Genomic DNA, 23798 nt, shown 5'->3' with positions numbered 1-23798 from the left:
ACGAAATACACATTAAATAGGTGTATCGTCTATAGGTATAATCGAAATAATTTTAATCTTATTGTTTAGATGCACTTGCTGTTTACTCATTAAAATGTTTTTAACAGTAATTGCACATAATATTTCCTATTAAAGAGAGAAATCTATTTTATTAATAAGTAATGAAAATCACTGACACCAATTATCTTTACCATTAACTCCGTCTATATTAAGTTGTTAAGTAAGACGATAATGCGTGTATCGTATGCATATTTATAACTGTCTGTACAACAGATTCTAAAAAATTCCCAAAGTTAAAGTGACAAAGATTTACACATACGAATATATTGAGGAAAAAAGTTTAGACAGGAATTTTAAACATCTTCGACTTCTGACGACACGCTTCAAATATTTATATTGGACAGCAGCTGTCATTTCATCTTAGTTCTAAGATTTTTTTTATCAATATGACAGTTTCATCAAAAAAGAAACCATTCAGTGAATTTCTAAAATTCCATTGTGGTCAATATCGGAAAGTGTTTCCATTCTTATTAAAAGTTTGAGGAAATTTCAAAAATATGTAGGTCAATTGGTTATTTGCTAAAAATAACGCATTTTAAAGTTTTATTTTCTGTTTTCTGTTAGAAAAAGTCGTTAAATCTTTTGTGAATCCAAGAGTGCTTCTTACATATGTCAAAAGTAGATCTATAAAGTAAAATTTTAAGCATAAAATCAATAATAGTAATCACCAGAAATTCATAAGTAGTATCGGTTATATTTTAAATTTAAAAATAAAGTAAAAAGTTACGTCAAATTATAGCCAACCAATAAGGTTAGTGTTTATATTTCCACGCATCCTAAATTTGATATTATAGATAGATAGTGATTTCTTTTATTCGAATTATATATTGGGTTCCGAGAATGCTTACAAATACGTTCAGACAGCAGTAGATAGGTAACACGAACATAGCGAAAGATGAATAAAGATTAAATAATGCATTTTAAGTTTGTATAACTTAAGTATTAACATTGCAAAATTAACTTTATATAGATCTGTCCTGGAGTGAAATAAATTGTGTATTGTAATAATCAAATAAACTAGTTAGGTTTTTATAAATGAAATTATTGTTTTAAATTATTTTACATAGCGGTCGAGTACTGCTCTCTGAGAAAATGTCGTGCTACTTGAAGTGTTATATAATAACATAAAGCATGTATTTGGTTTCAGCCCATGTTCAGTTGAAATTAAAAAAATAAGTTATAACTTCTCCTCTACCTGCACTTAAATTCAATAATGTATGACAACACAAAAGACAATAATGTATAACAACAGGAAGGTCAATAAAGTAGACCGAAAATGTTAGAAGTTTAAATTAAAAGACTGCATCTTAAAGGATTTTTGTTTGTTAAGTTATAACCTTTTCTCAGGTATTTATTGTATTATAATATCCAAGTTATGTGTCGTAATTAAACAAAGCATTATTAAAAGCAATGGTATGCAATATGCTTTAGAAAACCAAAGTAAAAACCATACTTTAAAAACTAGTAAAGTTTAACAAATTTAATTTAAAAAAGACAAGTCTTGTCTTTAAAAATTATTCTGTGATCACTAATATAAACATTTTTTAAAGTATAGGCTATATAAATGAACGATATTTCTTATTTTATAAAATATCTTAATATCTTTGTTTAAAATGATTTCTGTTTCTTTTCCTCTCTGTACATTCGCTTGCTGAAAACTCTCAATAAATCAAATTAAGCGTGACCTGGTGTCAATTCATGGTCCTACTAAATCGAATTTCGAACCATTTGAACTCGTACCAATCGCAACTTCTTTGTATTTTTAAAATGATTCGAAAATCCATTTTTTACGAAAAGTTTTTAATAATTTCAAATGATAAAAATTCTACATAAATTCGAAAACTTGAAAATCAAATTTTTTAATTATTTAAAATTTTAATTCAAATAAGCTAAAAAGTTTAATTGCATTCCATTAAAAGGAATTAAAGCTGCATTAGTTTTAATTTTAAAATTTATTCAAATAAAAACAAAATATCTCAAGAAAAAGGAATTAATATGTTTAATTAATTTTAATATATTTTTTTAATCCTACAAAACAATCTAAATCATTAAAAAACAAAATTAACCGTGTAAAAATATTTTAAATTATTTTTCTTTTTTATAAAAATATCATAAACCGTACTTTAATAATTTCTATTAATTGCTTAAACATTTTATTTTAAATTCTTTAAAATAAATTAAATGTATATAAACTCTTTAAATCTAAAAAAATTACCGAATTTTTTAAAGAAAATTTTTTACATTTTAAATTAATGACCCATCACATGCTACTTCTTGATAGGCTATCATTCACAATACGATTCTTCACTAATGTTCTAAATCCTTTATCGGGAATCAAGTGATTATTTTTAAATTTCTCATTAAATTGATGTAAATTTATGTTGCAGAGAATACTTCACTGACTTTTTCAAATCTAAAATATCGAAATTAAAAATGGAAAAAACAGAGCAAAACAGACATATTACTCTAGTTTTTATACTTACCAAAAAATTGTTTTTATTTATTTATTATTTTCTTTTTAGCTTAGACCTTAAAAGAATAATTATTTTCTTTAAAATAATCTTCACTCAAAAATTTAATTCTTGAATAATATTTACATTAACTCAAATTTTTGATTCGGTTAATTAATTCTACTTTTAATGTCTGATTAATTTAATTCATCTTTTCATGAAAATTAGCTAAAAAATGTATTCTGTATATTTGGAGAAAATTTTCTATACTGTATTTTATAGCATAAAAATTATACGATATCCATGAGAAAAGTGAATAATATAAATTCTGTATTTAAAAAATGGAATTTTCCAGTACTTTTATATAAAATTTGGATGAAAATTTTATAAAAAATGAAAATTTGTATTTTAATTTATATATTTTAAATGAAAAAATTAAAATAAAATACTAAACTTTATATAGGCCTATATAACTCTAATTATATTCAAGTCCAATTTTTATACAGTTTTAAATTTAATACTGGAAATTATAATACTGTAAAACCTCGATTTAACAGACTTTGGATTTAATGGATAAAACTTTCGGTCCGTATCTCACATGTGAAAATTAATACTCTGTTAATTTTTAAAATGCGTTTTACGTGTAATTAAATTAACAATTTTTTTTAAATCCAAGAGTCATCGTTCTTAACTCCATGCCACAACGGGTGTATCTCATTATCCGAAGACAAATAAATAAAAAACTGTTTTTGTCAAATCTGAATTTGTCTTCTTTTTAAGAACATTAATTTTATTTATCTTACCAAATAAATAAAGTGTATTTTTTTGAAAAAATACACTTTATTTATTACATACAGAAATAAATACATAAATATAAATAGTTATCACATATAAAAAACTTTTCTATGAAATTAAACTTCTCGTACCTGCTTAATTTTAATTACAAAAACGTATCTCCATAAGTAAAAGCAGATGAACTAACTAATTTGTCAATTTTTTTAACACACGTATTCAGAACACGTACTTTATTATACGAACTTTCGGTTATAACGGACAGCTCTCGCCCGAATTAGTCCATTAAATTAAATCGAGGTTTTACTGTATTTTTGTTTAAGTTTCAAGTATATTTTATATCATTAATACTTGTAAGAAGGAAAAACATCCAATATACAAGGTGGCACATAATTTAGTTAACCATTAGTGTTACTAAGCTCAAGATAACCAGAAAGTTTAGTAACTGAAAATTAATTACTACACCTTATATACTTTTCCAGCAATATTTTAATTAAAACAAATGTTTTCGACTCCATTCAGAGGTCTGATTCAGGTTAAAAACGTATAAATTACAAATTAAAGAAAAAAAGAAACCGAATTCTAACAGCTTATTTCAAATTTACAACATTCGAAAACTAACGACTTCTACGATTAGTACATAAGCTATAACACACAAGTCGTTATTTTTCGAATGTTGTAAATTTCAAATAAGCTGTCAGAACTCGGTTTCTTTTTTCTTTAATTTGTAATTTATACGTTTTTAACTTGAATCAGACGTCTGAACGGAGTCGAAAACGTTTGTTTTAATTAAAATATTGCTGGAAAGGTATATAAGGTGTAGAGTTATTGATGATTACCAGTTTCTGTAAGTGTTTATCTGAAAATTAATAACAATATATCATAATGCTGTAAATTATTTACTAAACGTGTAGGATCTCTTGTAAAACAATTTTGTTTTTAATTAATTGTTTTAGTACAAAGTACAATAAAGCTATTTTACTCTAAAGGGATTGACTGCCTTTTAAGCCAGTCTATATTTAACAGACATTCTTGTTGCGCAGGAACAAATTCATTATATTTCTAGGAAACTATAATAAAAATAATAATAATAATTTTATGTATTCTGTACTTCTAATAACTTATACAAATAAGAGATTTATAATATATTTAAAATTAAATGTAAATGTCTTTACAAGAGTGTAGTTTGTTGATAGACAGACTATTACAAATCTGCATATTTTTAACTTCGTTTTGTTGCAAACTTAAACGAAAAATTTTGAAACTCAATCCGTTATGAGATTTAAAAAGAATTAAATTTAAAAATGTTGAACGCATATCAATTTTGTTTTTGACCTGAATAGAAATGCTTAAATCCTTAGAGTTTAGTCTATATGATATTTTTGAAGTTTGCAGAAATGATTTTGACTTGCAAATCTTAGCTTTCTTATTGTGATCTGCTTTAATTATTTCTCTTGATATATACTGTAAAATCTGTTCAGAATGGAAACCTGCCAAAATAGAAGAAAAAATTCGATACCTATGATTCCCGTTTACACAGGTTTTATAATAAATGCATAGATACATTTTGCTAAATCGAATACATATAAATAGATAAGCTTGCCTTCTTTGGTATTTATTTATCTGGCATGTGATTATGTATCATAATATGTTTATGTACAGTATATGAATGACTCATAACAATTGGCTTATAAAAGCAAAATAAGAAAAATTCATTTTAAACTAAAAGTTATTTTTAAATAATTACAGAAAAACTTAAATATATCATTATAATATCGTACATTCACATTTTAAAAAATTGCATAATATGAATAATTAAATTATTAAAATTAAAAAAAATAAATTATATTTAAAATAATTATCGGGAAACTTATTCAAGTAATAATAAATTTCATATGTAGATCATCAAACATAATACTATTTACATTTAATTATAGTGTAAAGGTATTTAACTTTAAAATACAACTACTTAAGTTCAATAAAACAAAATTACGTTACTTTAATGCAGTGTTTTTCAACCTTCTTGAATAAGCGACTCCTTTACAAGTTAAAAAATTCTGGCGACCTCCGAGGGCCATATTAAAACTATGTCAGTGATTTTAAAAACTACGTATTTAAGTTTCTTTCTGTTGAGATCTAAATATCAATCAAAAACCCAATTGTACTGTAAAATAAACAGGCACATCCTTCTCACTGAGAATTTGTAGTGTAGGACCTACAAACACTTGTCTTTTTCTTTTACCCGCAATCCCCCGTGTAAGGCTTTGCGACCCCCTGGGGGTCGCGACCCACAGGTTGAAAAACACTGCTTTAATATATTTATTATTCAAACTTCGCTTTAATGCTAATATATTTTCACTTCTGAAATTGGCACTAAATTGAGTGTTGTGCTAAATTGAAGCACAGTTCTTCAAAAACAAGAATTATAGCCTATATAGAAATAAAGCCTACACACAAATTTGAACTTAAAAGTAACACGATTTTATAATAGTAATATCGTTTGAAATGTAAAATAGTATATTTAGTAGTTTACAGATACTCTCAATAAAAGGTTTTCTATTTAATATTTATGGGAAAGATTCGTTGACATTCATTGAATATAAGTAAGAAGATGCTATATCGACGTTTTACTGCATGCTATTAATATATTATTATTCATTTTTATTCATATTCTTATCAATAATCTGCTAAATTATTCAGCATTATTTTAATGTTATGCATCAGGTTTTAAATAAAAGTATAAGCGTATTTACAACCTTTTAATATAATTTATTGACTTTAGTAAATATTATTACAATATTACAATATTAATGTACAAGCATACATTACTAAAAATCAGCTTCATCACAAATGTTGCATATAAAAGTTATAAAGCTATCTGACATTGATCAGTTGCATTAATTGTTAGACTGAGTTTTTCAATGTCTGATTTGTAACATGATGAAACTGTTCTTCTTTGATGCATCCTTGTGCTGTGATTGAATGATTATTTTTTATTTTTTTTCTTTATCATTCCACATGCATTATTTGACTATTACTACATACTGGCTTTAAGATGTATTAATTTTTTTACAACAAAGCATATATTGTTAAATTAGTTGTTTCTGAAACAGTTGTCAAATATATATATATATATATAGGCTATAATTTTTTTAAATATTTTTATTTTTATTTTTTATAATCTTATTTGTAATAAAAAAATTCAGTAAATTCAAATTTATTGTTTACTAAGTCATGTTATAAGAGAGACAAAACCTTTCACACTTTGTTTCTAGCAGTTTAATCCATAAGAACAAATGTTTTTGGCCATTACGTCATTGCTGATTACAAAGTTTAAAAGATATTGCTATTGTTAATTTTCTTTTAATTTTACCCAAGAGATGTGACCAACTATCAATGATAAGATAATTGTTTAAATTTTGAAAATAAAATAACAAGAAAAATACAGAAAATGCTTGACAGATTGTGACATGCTTGATGACAGTGGATTGGCCTATTTAATTTAAGGGGTTGTTGAAGAGTGATTGCCATGCGGGGGAGAGTGAGTTTGCATCTCTGCTGTTAATACAATTTTCTTTGAGGGATTTCACAAAGGTTTCTAGTGTTTCAATTGTTATAAGTTTGTTGCTGTCAAGCACAGGTATAATAATCTTAGTCTCTTCCCATTTGGCTGTTATATTCGGTTTGCTTGCAAATTGGGCTAGGNGATAGTTAAAGATAGAGGAGTGGGGAAATAAAGAGGGGAGTCATGTCGTATCTCGAGTAAGGTTAGAGTTAATGACGATTTTATTAGTATTTACAATTTTTTTTAATAAAACCCATTTCTACCCTCAAAAGTAAGCTTTCTTCCGTTTTATAATAATTAAAACTATAAAAAGTGTTTAAAATAAAATATAACAGATGGCGCCACCAAATGTTGCTGGGAAAGTTAAGCAATATGTTAATTAAGTTAATATGAAATATGAGATGTGTTTAGTACGAGTATACGTATAGGGTACCAGAAGTAAGAGAATAATTGCACTGTAAAATCATAATTTTTATTATTAATTGGGTTTTTATGTTATTAATTGATAATTGTTTAGAACTGTAATAAAATTATTTCGGTATATGATAAAAACATGTCAATTTGTGGTTAACGAATGCATTAATGTCAATGGATAGTGCTTTGAATAACTGTTGTAATTAAACTTTATTTTATTTCAAGCAAACTTGTACAGTATTTATATACAGAATAGTCTAAAATTTAGTTCATTACAGTATTTGAAGTAAAAATTTTAATATAGCTTCTCTTAATGAAGTTAAAAATAACTGTTTAAAACGAGATTCTCCATGTTTTCTTTCTCAATTTACAGCATTCTTATACACTACTATACAAGACACTCAGCGGTTTCCAAACTATGATCCTTAATTTTTCCCAAAAGTCTCATAGGGATTCCGCGTAAAAGCTCAGAAATCAGATTTACTAGGGATTTTAAAATAACACTATTAAAGATACAAAAGTGGCTATCATTTCGATAATTTCGAAACCAAGTTTCCGTACGAAAAAACATTATATTTAACAAATACCAGGTGTCCTATTTTTCAATTTCTACAAATTAACAGCACTTAACACAAGTCCGCACTGGGCGAAATCGAGTTAGAAATCGAAGCTGATGAGCACAAAGATATTTGTGAGCATTTAATGCACATTGTGAAAGCGCTGTAGGAAGACTTACCAGACATCAACACTGATATTTCACATGTCGTCCGTGCCAGAGTATGAAGAGTTTATTCAAATTCAGTGTATCAATGAATCTTACAAAATTCGAATCTGTGTCACTGAATGACTTGGATAGGACTGACAAACCAATATCCTTTAGTAGCCGAAAAGATCACTGTAGCTCTGCTCCTCTTTGTGTCCACCTATCGACATGAATCAGACTTTTCAGCTTAAACTTAACCTACAATCAAAAACAAATTTATGAGTTGGTCGGTTGCCATCTCGGCTTTATTATTCAGCAATCAGACATAAAGCTCAATTCCAAAACTATTTTCAGTATAAAAATGAAACTATTTTATTCCTCACATTAGATATAAGTCCAATATTTCTTACACCAAAATAAAAGTTTATGGTTATATCTAAAAATATTTTCTTTTTTATTCCAAATTTACTACGTTATGCAAACTACTCAGATATTGTGAGTAGTCGAAAGAAGGTAGAACGTCATAGGTTCACATTACTTAGTAAAATTCAGGGATAGAATTAAGATTTCGCGAAAATGTCTTCTGAAGGGTTCCGAACTGAAAAAGTTTGGGAACTGCTGCGTATACACTACTATATAAATATTAATTTTCTTTTTGACTTTTCCTTTTTCCACAATTTCAATTTCGAGACTTTATAAAGAATTTATTTTAAAAATTAATAATTTAATTGAATTTTTTTAATAACAATATTGACAGTATAGTATATAACAGATATTTTCTAATATATTTCCTTCATAAATTGCTTTCTAAATATACACAGATTAAATATTTAAGAAGTAATTTTATGTGAAATAAATCACTATTTAATTTTAGCAGATTTATATAGAAAATATTCATTTCTGATGAACAGAGTTGTTTATATGCTCTTTAGTAAACTTTCAATGTTGGCAATATATAAGGTTTACTTTCATAATAAATGGACTTAATTCCAACATTTACTTAATTCAATAAAAATAAAAAGTACTTTTTATTGCAATTACGATTAATTTAATCATTTTAAACGCATAAATTAAATTTATAAAATTTCTTTTTATAATATATTCGATTGTAACTGAAACTAGAAATAATTACTCGTATATTATTTATATTGTCGATATTGCAGTCAATTTTAAAGTTACAAAAATTTAATTTTATTTAAAAATATTTATCTCCTATTAAAATTAAATATTTACAAATGTTTTAATATTGAAAATAAGCATTTATTTATCATCAGTTGCTATTCGTGGAGATGACGAAGAAAAGAAAAGTTGAAGAGAAAGATCCTCTTTTTTATTTTCCTCTTCTTTCTTCTTCTTCTTCTTTTTGAAAGAAAAAGAAGTAAAAGAAAGAAAAAGAACTCCTTTTAATTTATTAATAAAATAAAACAATATTCAATTTATAAATTATTTTATTTATTTTCGCTTAAGTTTCAATATCAATTGAAGCGTTTAAATGAGATAAAGATTACTATTAGAAACATTAAAATCTTTACTACAGAATTAAAGAGGTTAGCTTAATAATAAATACTGCATTAAATTAAATATATCTTTACTGTTTAAATAATCAATAAGATATGTTTATATCTTTTATTTAATCAATACAATGGAAAAATTCTTATAAAGCTGTGCAACGAAAAGTATAATACGTCTAAATAAGAACTGTTTCTTTTCGTTTTGTGTTTTATTTAATCTTTACAGAAAAAGAAAACCTCTATAAGAAAAAAATAGTAATTTTCTCAATCGTAAAGATATAAGATACGACAAGATTTTATTCTCTTCTACAGCACTAAAATATTATTTTATTTGAAAAAATAAAATTGAAAATGTTAGTTTAGAAAGACCATGTTACTTGTATATGTATTTTTTTTTTTAATAAGTTTACAAAGTTTTTGTAAAGTCTGAAATTATATTAGTTTTTAAATTAATCAGCATTATCAGAAAGAATATAATGGAGAGATAAGTTTACTTATTGGAATATAGTTAAGAGATAAAGTTTGTACAGAATCTGATCAATCAAAGTTTACCTAACTCAAAAGACAGGTGGACGGGTCTACATTATAATTCTTTCACATAAACATTAAACAGATCTTGGATAACTTCTTAAAAATGTCTGAAATCAGATAATTACATTTGATAAAAATCTTTAGCTGTTACGTTTGAATAAAATTGAAAATCAATCATTTTTTTCCTAAAATCTATATGAATATTCATAAAATTGTAAATAAAATGTATGTTATATAAAGGTGTGCTTAGTGGATGTTAGTAAAAGTGAATTTATTGTTGATTCATAAGACAATATGGGCAATACAAAGTGAGCACAAATTAGTTAACTGAGATATGCATTAAAATTATTTTAAAATGCGGTTTGGAACGGCATATTACTTACTATTAGAAATTCATTCGCTTTATTAGAAGCGATTCAGTCGCTATTTTTTAAATCTATATATCGGTAAACTGACTTTTGACCGTCTCAAATATGAATCGATATGATTAAAATACCGGCATATATTTTAAATTAGTTGGATTAATTTAAGTTTAAAAGTAATGCTTGGTAATATTTCTTTTCTTGTAACTATTAATATGTGTTTCTTTATTAGAAACAGCTTAACAAATAAAATTTTTGTTGACTAAATTTCTTATTATCCTTAAATCTCTTATTATCCGTATAATGAGATTCTATAAATTTTTATTAGAATAATCCAGAAACGGAACAAAAATAATTAACATTTTTTAGGATCTGATCAAATCTCGACAGGATCAAAACGTGGACCCAATCGAAAGCCTAATATTATCGATTGTTATATCCTACAAGCTTTTGACCCAGTGAAAGTTTTAAAAGAAAATTTTTGTAAATAAATTTCTGCAAGATTTCGAGGGGCTCTCAATTGGCAATTTTGTATCGTTTAAACAAAGAAAAAAAAAGAAGCATCAAACAGATTTAACTCGACAAATATTTAATGGTCGGTTTAATAGTCTGTTTCTCCGTGCCAAACAATAAAGTTTGTTATCTTTTTAATCTTTAATTACACACGTCTTAATTTTTTAGTTTGAAAAATTTCTCGATTAACTAATTAATGTTCAATAGTAAGAATCCGCACTTCTGGGGAATCTAGTAAATAAATTTTAATTTATTTTATCTTTGTAAACAACTATTTATACATATTCTCTAAAAAATATAAACGTTATTTTTGGAAACCCACTACAAAATTGATTCTCTAATGTACATTTAATATTATGTTTAGAAACTAAACAATTTTCTTACTGATAATCCGGAAATATAAATTAATAACACCAATTAGATTTGAATTTTTTTTAATAAGTAAATTAATTCCCGCGTGAAATTTGTTTTAAATATTTTAATTTTTCAGGCCCTTCCATTTCTCATTCCTCTTCAATTCCGGTTTTCTTCTTCATAGAAATTTATTTACAAAAATGGTTCGCACTATTAAAACTTTAGTTTAAAAATCTTATGATTATCGCTATTTTGAACTAAGTCCTTATACCTTATATGTTATTGCTACTTCATTGTGCTTAAGTTTGCACATTTATCTTCAAGGAAAGTTAGCTGCGAATAAAATATAAATGAATAATCCTCTTATTGTTGTATTTTTCAAAATATTATCCGCTATCGTTTGAAATCGAAATTTGATGTTAATTAAATATTTATATTAAATATTATTAAGCTAAAGCAGTCATCTCCATATAAGTGAATGAAAAAGAAAGTGTCTTGTATCATTATAAAGTTGAAAGCGGAGTTTATGACTAGATTTGCAAACAAACTTCAGTGGAATTGAGTTAATTGTCTGAAAATTTTCTCTGCATATTATATCGTGTTAACTTTGTTTTATTACTCTACTTTAAGAATTTATTTATCCTATAGTATGCAAATATACGCAAAATATTCTTTATAAATATAAATAACAAACATGAAGAATTAAATCCGATCTTTTTACTCGTTTAACTATCATCACGTTCTAATGGTGTGATAATTTTTATTTTAATATTTTTTTAAGCACGAAAAGATAAAATTAAAATATGTAAAACAAATTTCATGCAAGAATTAATGTATTTATTTAAAAAGTTCAAATTTAATTGATGTTACTAATTTATATTTTTTAATTATTAGTAAGAAATTGTTTAGATTCTAAACATAATATTAAATGTACATTAGTAAATCAATTTTGTTTGAAAGATAAAAATTCCTTAAATTATTTCATTTCGGAAATTGGTATTCACTGAATTTCGAACGTAAACTTATTAAGCGGAGCGTGAAATTCAATTTTCATGTTTGACTTTGATTATAGAAAAGTAGTTGGATAAAATATCTGAAATATTTTATTCTGGTATTTTATTAGAAAAATAACTTTTCCTTTTCAAATTTGATAAATTAAAAATATCTGAGGAATAATTTCGACGAAAATTGCTTATTTCTAATACATTAAATTAAATACTTTTTAATAATCGATTTAAAAAATAGAATGTAAATAGTTATCATTTTTTGAAAAATAATTAATTTAACTATTAATTATATTATTATAACTTGAAATAGTGTTCATTGATTACGTTTTTCAAGCATGAATTGCGTTTTATATTTTAATATTAATGAATTTTACTAAAAGCAGGGATAAATAGAAAATATAATATATAATGATACGCTTAGCTTAGACAGCTAAATTGATTTTTTTGTGTGTGTGAAGTAAATTGTTTCAGAGAAAATGCACAATTTTTCATAAAATTTATTGCTGTAAAAATTACTTAAAAAGTTATAGTAATTTTTTAGTAAACAGTATCTTAAATAATATCTTACTAATAATTTTATACGTTAATGTAAAAAATTATTAGTGAGATATAAATGCTATATGCATTTTAAAATGTTACTGAATAGTAAAGATAGAGAATATCGAGCATTTAAAAATAGCATAATTGATGTAAATAAAAAACATCATGTCATTAAACTGTTTTCTCGTTTTTTTCACGTTGTTGTTTTTGGTCTCGAGTTTCACTTTAACAGTGTGCATGTTGTTTTGTTTACTGTTTGTTTAATAATAACCATGTCTTTAGTAATACTTGATTTATTGATGCTGTAAAGATCAGAAAAATCACAGAAATCAAATCACACCTCTATGAAAATACAGAAAATACGCCATCATGAATCATATAATAAAACATTAAGTCAACTTCAGTTTTAAATAAATCGAATTCGAAATAAAAGATATGAAATGTCTGTGTTCACTTCGTTTCTCTCTCGGAACAAATAACGTGAGAGATGAAGATGATTGTCTTTTCAAAACGAAGGTGACTTCGATGTCCTATTCGACATTGTATTTGTGCTGATTACATTATTCTACTGCAATATTTTATAATTTACTTGACAGAACTAGACCTTTATAAACACCTTGGCGCAGTCAAGTAATCGAACTTGTTTCCATTCCAAATATAATAACTTTAACGGATTTACATTATTTTTAAATGCTCGATATTCTTTATCTTTATTATTCAATAATATTTTAAAATTCATATAACATTTATAGCCTACTGTTAATTTTATACGTTAAATCAGACTTATACTGTATATGAAAACTTTTTAATCCAGTCAGATACAGTAAATTAGAAAAATAACATATAAGATTGATTACGAACAATAAATATATAGAATAGAAAAGTTAAGTTTATCGAGATTATCACAGAAATAAATTTAGTAAAAGTATAAAACGTGGTACATTACTTTAGGTAATGTAAAGATTTGCAAGCCAAAATCTGTCACTTTTATAAAATTCTGCAAAGTCATACATTACATTCATAGAAGCATTATATTGATAATTAAGTGTAAAAATAACTATTTAACTTCCTTCTTTGAATTATGATGATCTAACAATTAGAATATATCAAATTTAAATTATGAAAACTTTTATTTTTGGTGAAGAAAATTAAAAATTAAAAAGAATAAAAAGTCATTTTTATAGAATTATTTATTCACTAGTAAATAATTTTAGTAGATATAAAAAAATATTTTATTATATAAAAAACGTAAGCTTTATATTAATATACATTTTGAACAGATTTAATAATTACTTTAATTTAATTAATAAAAAAATATTAATATTTATTTAATAGATTTTGTTAAATAAACATGTTATTAATAAAACATTATTGCAAATAAAATTAAGAAATTCGATTATTTTCACTTTATCAAAAATGAGTTTGCAATAATATAAATTTAATTTTCTTGGTAACAATGATAAGAACAGTTAAAAAGTTTAAAAACATACGTATAGTACAAATGTATCAAGTTATAAATTACTGAATAATTGACAGTTGATAAATTTCTATTCATTGTTAAGCAATGCAATTATTGGGAAAAGGTGAAAATATTATCTATTATTTAAAGATAATGCTAGTTCTTTTTTTTCGTATGATCAAAAAAATAATCTATGTCTTAGTACCAGAAAAAAATCATTCAGTTACACAATGATGTAATGCAAGATCAATATAGATCCCTCTAATGTACTATTTCAATAAAAAATTTTTCATGGTGAGAGTTAGAAATTGCCAAAAATATTGCATAATTGTCAATTAACTTGAATTTATACATAACATACAGTAAATAAAAAAACCCAATGTATAAATTCAATGGAATGAAAAATTTCTCAATGTTACTGGCAAATCTTAAATGTTACAATATAAAAATATAAAGATTATATTATTATATAAAGCCAAGGTTCTACACTAACATCACCCAGCTTGTCCCAAAATATTTTATGGTATCTTTTTTCGCTCGCTAATAAAACTCACCATAAATACGAGTATATGTCATAAATATACTATAATTATACTGTAAATGATAATAAATTATATTTTTTAATGCAAGAATCACTTAAAGAACTTAACTTTTTATAAATGAACTTGTTATTTATCTGTTTACATTTTGTTGTAAGAGTACAGACATGTACGTTATTTACTCCCCTTTAAAAGATTTAATATCTGCAATTGCTATTAGTTACATAAATAAAAAATTCCCATAGACTTTAATCAATTAAATAGATCTTGTCTACACTAACAACACAGGATAAGGGTTAAAAGATTTTTAAACAATCTTTCAAAAATCTTACAAATTTTCACTATTTTTTCCGTAAAATAAAATTTTTCAAAGCTAATTACGGAATATCATAAAAATGACTTAAGTACGTTTATCTAATAGATAAGAAGAAATTAAACTCCGAGTACACTGTTTAAAATCACAAAATCATACAAATTTGTTATCAATTATGATGGGCACAAGCTATTAGTTAACCAAACAAAAATATAAAGAATATAAATTTGTTATGTTTAAGTTTATTTTTTATCTTAAATACACGTATGAAAGTTTAACATAATAAATAATTTATTATTCTAAACTATCTTATCGTTTTATTGTATAATTATTTTATTTATTGCCTAGAGTTATTAATCTGTTGGGCGGTTGGTAATAATAAGAATGCATTATTAATCAATCAAATATCCTTCAAATCTATTTAAATTTATATACTTATTTAAAAATTCAAGTAATCTTTAGTCTGTCTGTCAAAACGGAAGAACATTTACGGCTCATTGTAGGATTTTTTCTACAGAAAATTAAACCGAAATATTTATGAGTATCCAATAGATTGTGCAAAAATGTTTTATTCTCGTTTAAAATAATAAATGGATTTTAATATAAATTGAACAACGATGGAAATAAATACAAATTTATTTTTGAATAAAATATGGGAAATGAATATAGATAAAACTTCAATGGAAATGAACATAAATGAAATGTAAAAAATGGAACATCAAAGAAAATGAAACAGAACTGAAACAAGCTATTTAAATAATACATTTCCAAAGTTGAAAATATGAAAACTTCATAAGTTAATCTCGATCAGTTTGGAGATTATGCAGATAAACATTAAAAATGAAAGGAACAAATGTTTTTCTGTCAAAATAGAATATTAAAGTTTAATATTTTCCTGGTTTATAATAAGTATTTTACATTAATATTAATAAACTTGAATCTATTACTTTCAACTGCTTCAGCTAAATACATTTCTTATGATCGCTGATAAAATAAATAATTAAATATATTATCCATTATTAAATTTTTGAACATAATGAAAATTCCAAAAGTAAATCCCAGGTCCACGTAAATAGAAATATTAAAAATTTAGTATTTGTTTTTAAGAGTTTCTATCCAAATAATTTTATTTCAGAATTTCAAGTTAAAAGTGAGGATAAGTCTTTAATTTTACTTTATTTTTAACTATAAATGTTTCTACTATGAAAAACATTCCCTATTATCTATTCATTTCAAGAAGAATAATTTAAAGTATTCAAAATAAATAGAAACATCTCAGGAGATAGATAAGTAATGAATTTTTCTTTAAAAAAGGGAAAATAAGACGGCAAATTGTTTGCTTCGTTAATAACATGATAAAAATTCTCTTGTGTTTTCTGAATTAATGAATTAGTTATTATTTTATTAAAGTCTCGATATTATTTTGCTTTTTCAGTTCTCATTTCATTCTTCTAGTATTGGATTTTCTTTATAGTAATCGTATAAAATTTGCACGAAATTAGTCTTGAAATAAAGAAAATGTCCTATTTTCAGAAAGAATATTTTCTTTAAACATACAACATTTTAAACGATCAATATATAAATTATGATGGATAAATTATCCATCAAAGTCGAAAATGATCATAATATACTTTATTTCTTGTATAGTTTTGAAATAATGTTATAGTTATATAATGAATTGTTAATTAAAACACTTCTATTTCTTAATTTTTTAATTAAAATTCTCTTTAAATTTAATACTGAACGGCTTTATATAATCATTAATTATAAATCCTAAACAGAAGCTGGTGGTGATGATCAAGCATGATAGATTAAACTTTGCCTTGCGTATAAAGAACTATTACTTTACTTAGTGTGTTCAAAAAGTGAATAATATATATGATGTCCATTAAATGAAGTCGACTAATATAACGAAAATGGAATTTTCTTTCCATTAAAGAAGTATGTAATTTCTAAATTTCGATTCTTTATTTAAGTGATTAATATAATTAATTTTTCATTTTTAAAGTTTATCCATATNTATATTATCCATTATTAAATTTTTGAACATAATGAAAATTCCAAAAGTAAATCCCAGGTCCACGTAAATAGAAATATTAAAAATTTAGTATTTGTTTTTAAGAGTTTCTATCCAAATAATTTTATTTCAGAATTTCAAGTTAAAAGTGAGGATAAGTCTTTAATTTTACTTTATTTTTAACTATAAATGTTTCTACTATGAAAAACATTCCCTATTATCTATTCATTTCAAGAAGAATAATTTAAAGTATTCAAAATAAATAGAAACATCTCAGGAGATAGATAAGTAATGAATTTTTCTTTAAAAAAGGGAAAATAAGACGGCAAATTGTTTGCTTCGTTAATAACATGATAAAAATTCTCTTGTGTTTTCTGAATTAATGAATTAGTTATTATTTTATTAAAGTCTCGATATTATTTTGCTTTTTCAGTTCTCATTTCATTCTTCTAGTATTGGATTTTCTTTATAGTAATCGTATAAAATTTGCACGAAATTAGTCTTGAAATAAAGAAAATGTCCTATTTTCAGAAAGAATATTTTCTTTAAACATACAACATTTTAAACGATCAATATATAAATTATGATGGATAAATTATCCATCAAAGTCGAAAATGATCATAATATACTTTATTTCTTGTATAGTTTTGAAATAATGTTATAGTTATATAATGAATTGTTAATTAAAACACTTCTATTTCTTAATTTTTTAATTAAAATTCTCTTTAAATTTAATACTGAACGGCTTTATATAATCATTAATTATAAATCCTAAACAGAAGCTGGTGGTGATGATCAAGCATGATAGATTAAACTTTGCCTTGCGTATAAAGAACTATTACTTTACTTAGTGTGTTCAAAAAGTGAATAATATATATGATGTCCATTAAATGAAGTCGACTAATATAACGAAAATGGAATTTTCTTTCCATTAAAGAAGTATGTAATTTCTAAATTTCGATTCTTTATTTAAGTGATTAATATAATTAATTTTTCATTTTTAAAGTTTATCCATATCTCTTCCATTGATTTAAAAGAACGAAAATAATTATTAAGAATCTGAAAAATTAATAATATACTTTATTAGAATAAAGATTATATTTTGTTCTTATTGAAATTTTTGAAAAGAACTCCAATAAAAACAATATGCAAGTATCGTATAATCCATTTTTCTAATTATCAAATTTTCTTATATTGAAATGTTCTTAATTTTCTTTATTTCTTATTGAATGGTTTTAGTTTCAAGTTAGACATTCTGAATAAAACCTTGAGTCTGTAGTGTAATATTTATAATCTGATAATTAGTAAAATAACCGTGGAATAGATAAAGTTATTATTCTTAAATTATCATTAATTATTAGTGAAAAAATTAGATAATTGCACACAAGTAACACCTTATTCATATAATCATTATGATTAAATATTTATTTTCAGATTTTCAAAGTACATTTTTTTTATCGTTAAAAATATTTAAATTCTTTCTACTTTATTGAGTTTCATTTTTAATTTAATTTCTATTCTAGACTTATTCGTTGTAGAAATTAATGTTTGTCTTAAATATTTTAACTATAATAAATTCCTTCTGATATTTTTTTCAACTTGAGAAATATATAGAAGAGAAGAATGACAGGGAAGAATGGGGAATGATTTAATCCTAAATTATATGTTCGTTGATATTTTTAATATTTAGTAATTAAATTACAAAAGATTTAAATTAACTTCAATATAAATTATAATTAAACTTAAAAAATAAAATTATTCGAGTGACGTATGAAACTTCATTTAATAATACTTACCAATTTAGATATGAAGTTATAATATTTATCACGTCAGAAATGCAATATTAGTGAATTTTGAAATTAAAATAAAATTTGCAAAAGAAATAAAATAAAATTGGCATTAAAATTTGTAAATAAATACTGAATTTAATTTTATTTTAAAATTGTGTATGAGTTAAGCATAAAAGTTTATTTCATATGTCAGTAAATAAAGTTTGATGTCAGCTTAATTTCATATATTAAACGTCACTTTATGTAATACATTTCACGAAGTTTCATTGAGGTTTCCACGAATATGATTATTTCATGTATCAAATATCATGTCATTAAAGTGCTTTGAGTGAAATATGAAATTTCATTTAATATCTAAATTTCATTTCATATCTAGAGTTTCATTATCATATTTACTAAACATGAAATTTGAATTATCATATTTATCGAAACGTCAATGAAACTTGATCATGTGTACCGTAACTTCATAAAGTGTATTACAGGAAATGAAGAAACATGTATGTCATTAAATAAAGGCTTATTTAATACTCAAAGCATTTGATTTTAAAATGAAAACAAATTAATATTTTTAAATTATCGACAGAGAAANAATTTACTACGCTGTTTATTAAAATTTAAGTAAATCAGATATTTAAAAATAACAAGCACGCTTTTAGATATATATTATTTAAAATTTCATATATTCCTTTCTACGTCTATTATTACTAAATTTATTATTTCCTGAAAATTTATCTGTTATTTTTACAACTATGTGCGTATGTTTATAATAAACATCGTACTAATATGAATATGAGATCAGGAGTATAACTTTAATCTTATTAAAGCAATTTATAATACCTAATTTTCTAAATAAAGTGTTAAATTAATAAAAATAACAGGGAAAATTTCAGAAAGCGCTTTTATAATTAAGAATAATTGCAATGATTAACTATAGCTATTTCTTTTTTAATTATCAATTTGACTTTTGCAATATTTTACAATTTTATATTTATTTCAATCTGTCAAATGTCTTTCATTAAAGTGCACGCAACACAATCTATAATAATAAATAAAACTCGCATGTCAAAACATTCGAAACCTTGGAGAAATCTGATTGACTTCAAATGTCTTGGAGATTTGATTAAGGATTTATATCTGTCTGAAGAAATATTTCAAATTGAGAAATTAATGTTCTTTTGCACAATGAAGAAAATTAAGCAGTTTCTCCCTTCAGAAAGTTTTAAATTTAAATTTATGATATATTTATCTAGATTCTTCTTGTGAAAGTAGAATTCTCATAAAACTTAATATTCATTCATAGAAAGGAATTGAATTAATATTATTATATATATAACAACAGTAATAGTCCTAAATTTTTTATCCATTCTTAATCAATATTAAAACAGTTTTACATAAAAACAGTTTTAAATTTACAATTTTTTACACAAATATTATAATAATTAGGAATTTACCTAGTTTTTCAATTCAAACGGATGTTTAATGATATAAATAATCCAAATTTAAATTAAATTGTTTTATTCAAGCTCAGCGATTTTAATAATAAAATTAATAAAATGGTGTGTCATGACGTAGGTCGAATTTTAAAATTTGACATAGAACGGGAGATATCGGGGGTCAAAGGTCATCCTTATATTAAGATAAAAGGAAAAATTTGGCATTTAAAAATGTTAACAAAGGAGCGCGCGCTATCCGACATCCAAATACGGCGAAGCTCTTCCCAAATTTTTTAATATCAATTTTTTTCCTATTTTTTCGAAAATTTAACCATTCATACCTTAACGTATTATACCTTGAAAAAGTTTTTTCATAAAGCAATAACGAAAGTATATTCAGTTTCGGATTTCCATTGTAAGTCTATGGGAAAAATTCCAATTGTGTTCTATTAATTATTTTGTAGGTCTTTTTCCCCGTGAAATACGAGAATATTATGAACTACATTAACAATGTCACATGTAACAATACCTACCCTTACCGCGTTGACTATCTATTATGTAAGTTGCCGAACGATCACGTCCGCAAGGAGTTCGAACCCATAATCTGGTGAAATGAAAACATCTTGACTGATTTTGCTGCCAAATCATATAAATAAAGTAAATGTACAGGCTATTTTCATAAACTCCGTTTAAAAGAGAGGCCTTTGGGTATGCTCTTCAGTATTACACTTTCTTCCATCTCTAACTTTTCTCGAATTAAATTACAGGAAATGTGAATTCTCTTTCCAAATTAACTCATTGTTACGGATAGTCTATTCCTATCCTTGAGGATTGCATTAGTCTAGATATGTAGTCCTTAATGAAATAGTTATCATTATGTTTTAAATATTCGTTTGACTATTTTTATTGCTTTGTGAAATAGACTAAGCTTGATTGAATTGTTTATTCTCTTTTATCTTTTTATTTTTTAACTAATGCTAGAAGTTCTGAGGATCTCATTATTTTTCTTTTTGTTTGGCAAGGATTCTTGGTTTTAACACCGAAAAAGTTAAAAAAGAAAATCAATTCGAAGAAATCTCGAAGCCTAACGAATAGTCGAAAACGCATTACAAGTGCCGCAGAAGTAAGCTTAGATCAACATTGGTTACAGTTAGTGAATCGGGAGAATAGGAAAATAATGAAGCTGAAGACACAGAGAACGAGAATAATATGGAGATATTAAAGTGCGACAATGAAGAAACTGGTGCGTATCGATTCTTCTGATGAAAAATGATGTAATTTTTATTAATAAATACGCTCCAAAGTGCAAGCTGGAGCTTATTTTTGTCATCGGCATTTTACACCGAATTCACTTATTTTCCGTAATTAAGCTTAGGGTTTATTTACAGAAATATGTGTATATTTTCAGAATTTTATATTTTTAAATGAATATTCTAAAGTAAGAATAAAACTACATTTTTATTCTTAATTTAGAATAACCAAATATTTAGACAAATAACGAAATGTCGCACTTAGCTAATTACGACGTATTAATAATATTGTAAATAAATAACTTATCATAAATATAAAATTTATTTTAATTCTCAGAATAATTTCAAAGTTTTGAGAAAAAATTTTAAATTTTTTAAAAAGATTTTTTTAACTTAAAATACCAAAATTGGATTTGGCAACGTGCGTATATGTGTATTTATATGTGCGTATGTTTATAATAAACATCGTACTAATATGAATATGAGATCAGGAGTATAACTTTAATCTTATTAAAGCAATTTATTATTATTAAAAATATATCATGCTAGAGTATCATAAACATTTTGTAGAATCGTCTATGCTATGGTTAATAAAGTGTCTTCACTATTCCAAAAATTGCTGATAGATTTGTATTGAAATCATGCTAAATATGAAAAGTTCATTATAGTATGTATAATAATTGTTCATTTTCGATAATTATTAACAAAACACAATTAATTTCATTTATTCTTTTGGAATTTCTATATTTTTATATAAAATACTAAATGTTTTATTTAAAATGTGTTTTGTGAATATTACATTTTTAAAATTTAATTTATATTTGTATTTTATCGATTATTTGATTGGATGTGCCTGTACACTTTAGGTATATAGCCCGTACTGTACAATTACTAACTTTCCAATTACTGCATTTCGAACGTATAATGCATGGCCGTTCGAACTACAATGAAATCAACCAGAATAATTGCGAAACGAAGAACAATATGCCATCCTATAGTATCTATGATAAATCATGGAAATGTAGCTAGGATTCAAACCCGGATCCATGATGGTAGGCATTCTGGCTATGTAGTAAGTTACCATCTCTCCACCTGTGCATGATGTTTCAGTCAAACATATTTGAATGAAATTTATTTGTAGTATTGAACTTTTACAATTTATTAAAGTTTTCTTGCTTCTTGTTCCTTTTTTTATTATCTTAGATACTAAATAATAACAAATAATTCGTTTTTAATAACAGAACTTTCTTTTGAGAAATTAATGAACCTGGTCGCAACCGTTTAATACGCATTAAAAGAGAAAAGAGATTCATTAAAAGTTTTTTTAAAAAAATAATTACATAAATATCAAACTATACGAATATCGGCATTTCTATTCTGAATTTACTACGCTGTTTATTAAAATTTAAGTAAATCAGATATTTAAAAATAACAAGCACGCTTTTAGATATATATTATTTAAAATTTCATATATTCCTTTCTACGTCTATTATTACTAAATTTATTATTTCCTGAAAATTTATCTGTTATTTTTACAACTTATTATGTTAGTTATTGATGTTATATATATATACACATTATTTTTTAAAAAGGTTCTTGAATGTAACCAATGATATTCAGTATGCCATTGGTTATATTCAGGAAATAATTTAAAATAATTTTAATATACAATTACAAAGAAAATAAATTTTATTTTTATTTTTTGCTAAATTATTTAATATATTTTTATATTACCTTAAATAAAAGTCGATAGAGAAATTTTATGGCTAGAATTATTAAAAAGTATCCATACATAGGCAAAGAATTCGCTTTATATTATGCAGTCACAGAATATGACCTACGTGGATAACATTTAACTAAAATTCATATACCAATATTACGCTTGATATTATGTACTGTACATACTTATCACAATCACAGAAATACATTACGTATCACTGATACATCCTTTCAGGTGATCTCTTTTGTGTGTAAATTTGTGCTCATCCTAAACATTTAGTAGCTAATAATTTAAAAACAAATTATTTATTAATTTTTTATTAAATAATACAAATATAATTCACTTAAGATATTACATGTAGATACGAACATTAGATATCTATAAATTTAATCAATTTTTGAGAATATTAAAACTTATAAATAGCTTTTCAATAGACTTGTTTTAAAATATTAAACAAAATAATAATTTAATATCT

General features: G+C 24.3%; 2 long non-coding RNA genes across 2 annotated transcripts; one reads left to right on the top strand and one right to left on the bottom strand.

Annotated features, from left to right (window-relative positions):
• Positions 1–506: 506 nt before the first annotated feature.
• LOC111641720 lies at positions 507–2587 on the bottom strand. The gene is made up of 3 exons (XR_002759459.1): positions 2544–2587; positions 2302–2473; positions 507–684 (listed from the first exon to the last, which is right to left on the bottom strand). It is a non-coding gene; the product is annotated as an uncharacterized LOC111641720 (long non-coding RNA).
• A 1335-nt stretch (positions 2588–3922) lies between these two features.
• Positions 3923–22707, top strand: LOC111641719. Its single transcript, XR_002759458.1, has 3 exons — positions 3923–4149; positions 21376–21596; positions 22470–22707. It is a non-coding gene; the product is annotated as an uncharacterized LOC111641719 (long non-coding RNA).
• Positions 22708–23798: the final 1091 nt, after the last annotated feature.

The sequence above is a fragment of the Centruroides sculpturatus genome, unplaced genomic scaffold (genome assembly GCF_000671375.1).
Source record: "Centruroides sculpturatus isolate CEXI.00-Female unplaced genomic scaffold, Cexi_2.0 scaffold52, whole genome shotgun sequence".
NCBI lineage: Eukaryota > Metazoa > Arthropoda > Arachnida > Scorpiones > Buthidae > Centruroides > Centruroides sculpturatus.
This window is presented reverse-complemented; position numbering and strand designations above follow the sequence as displayed.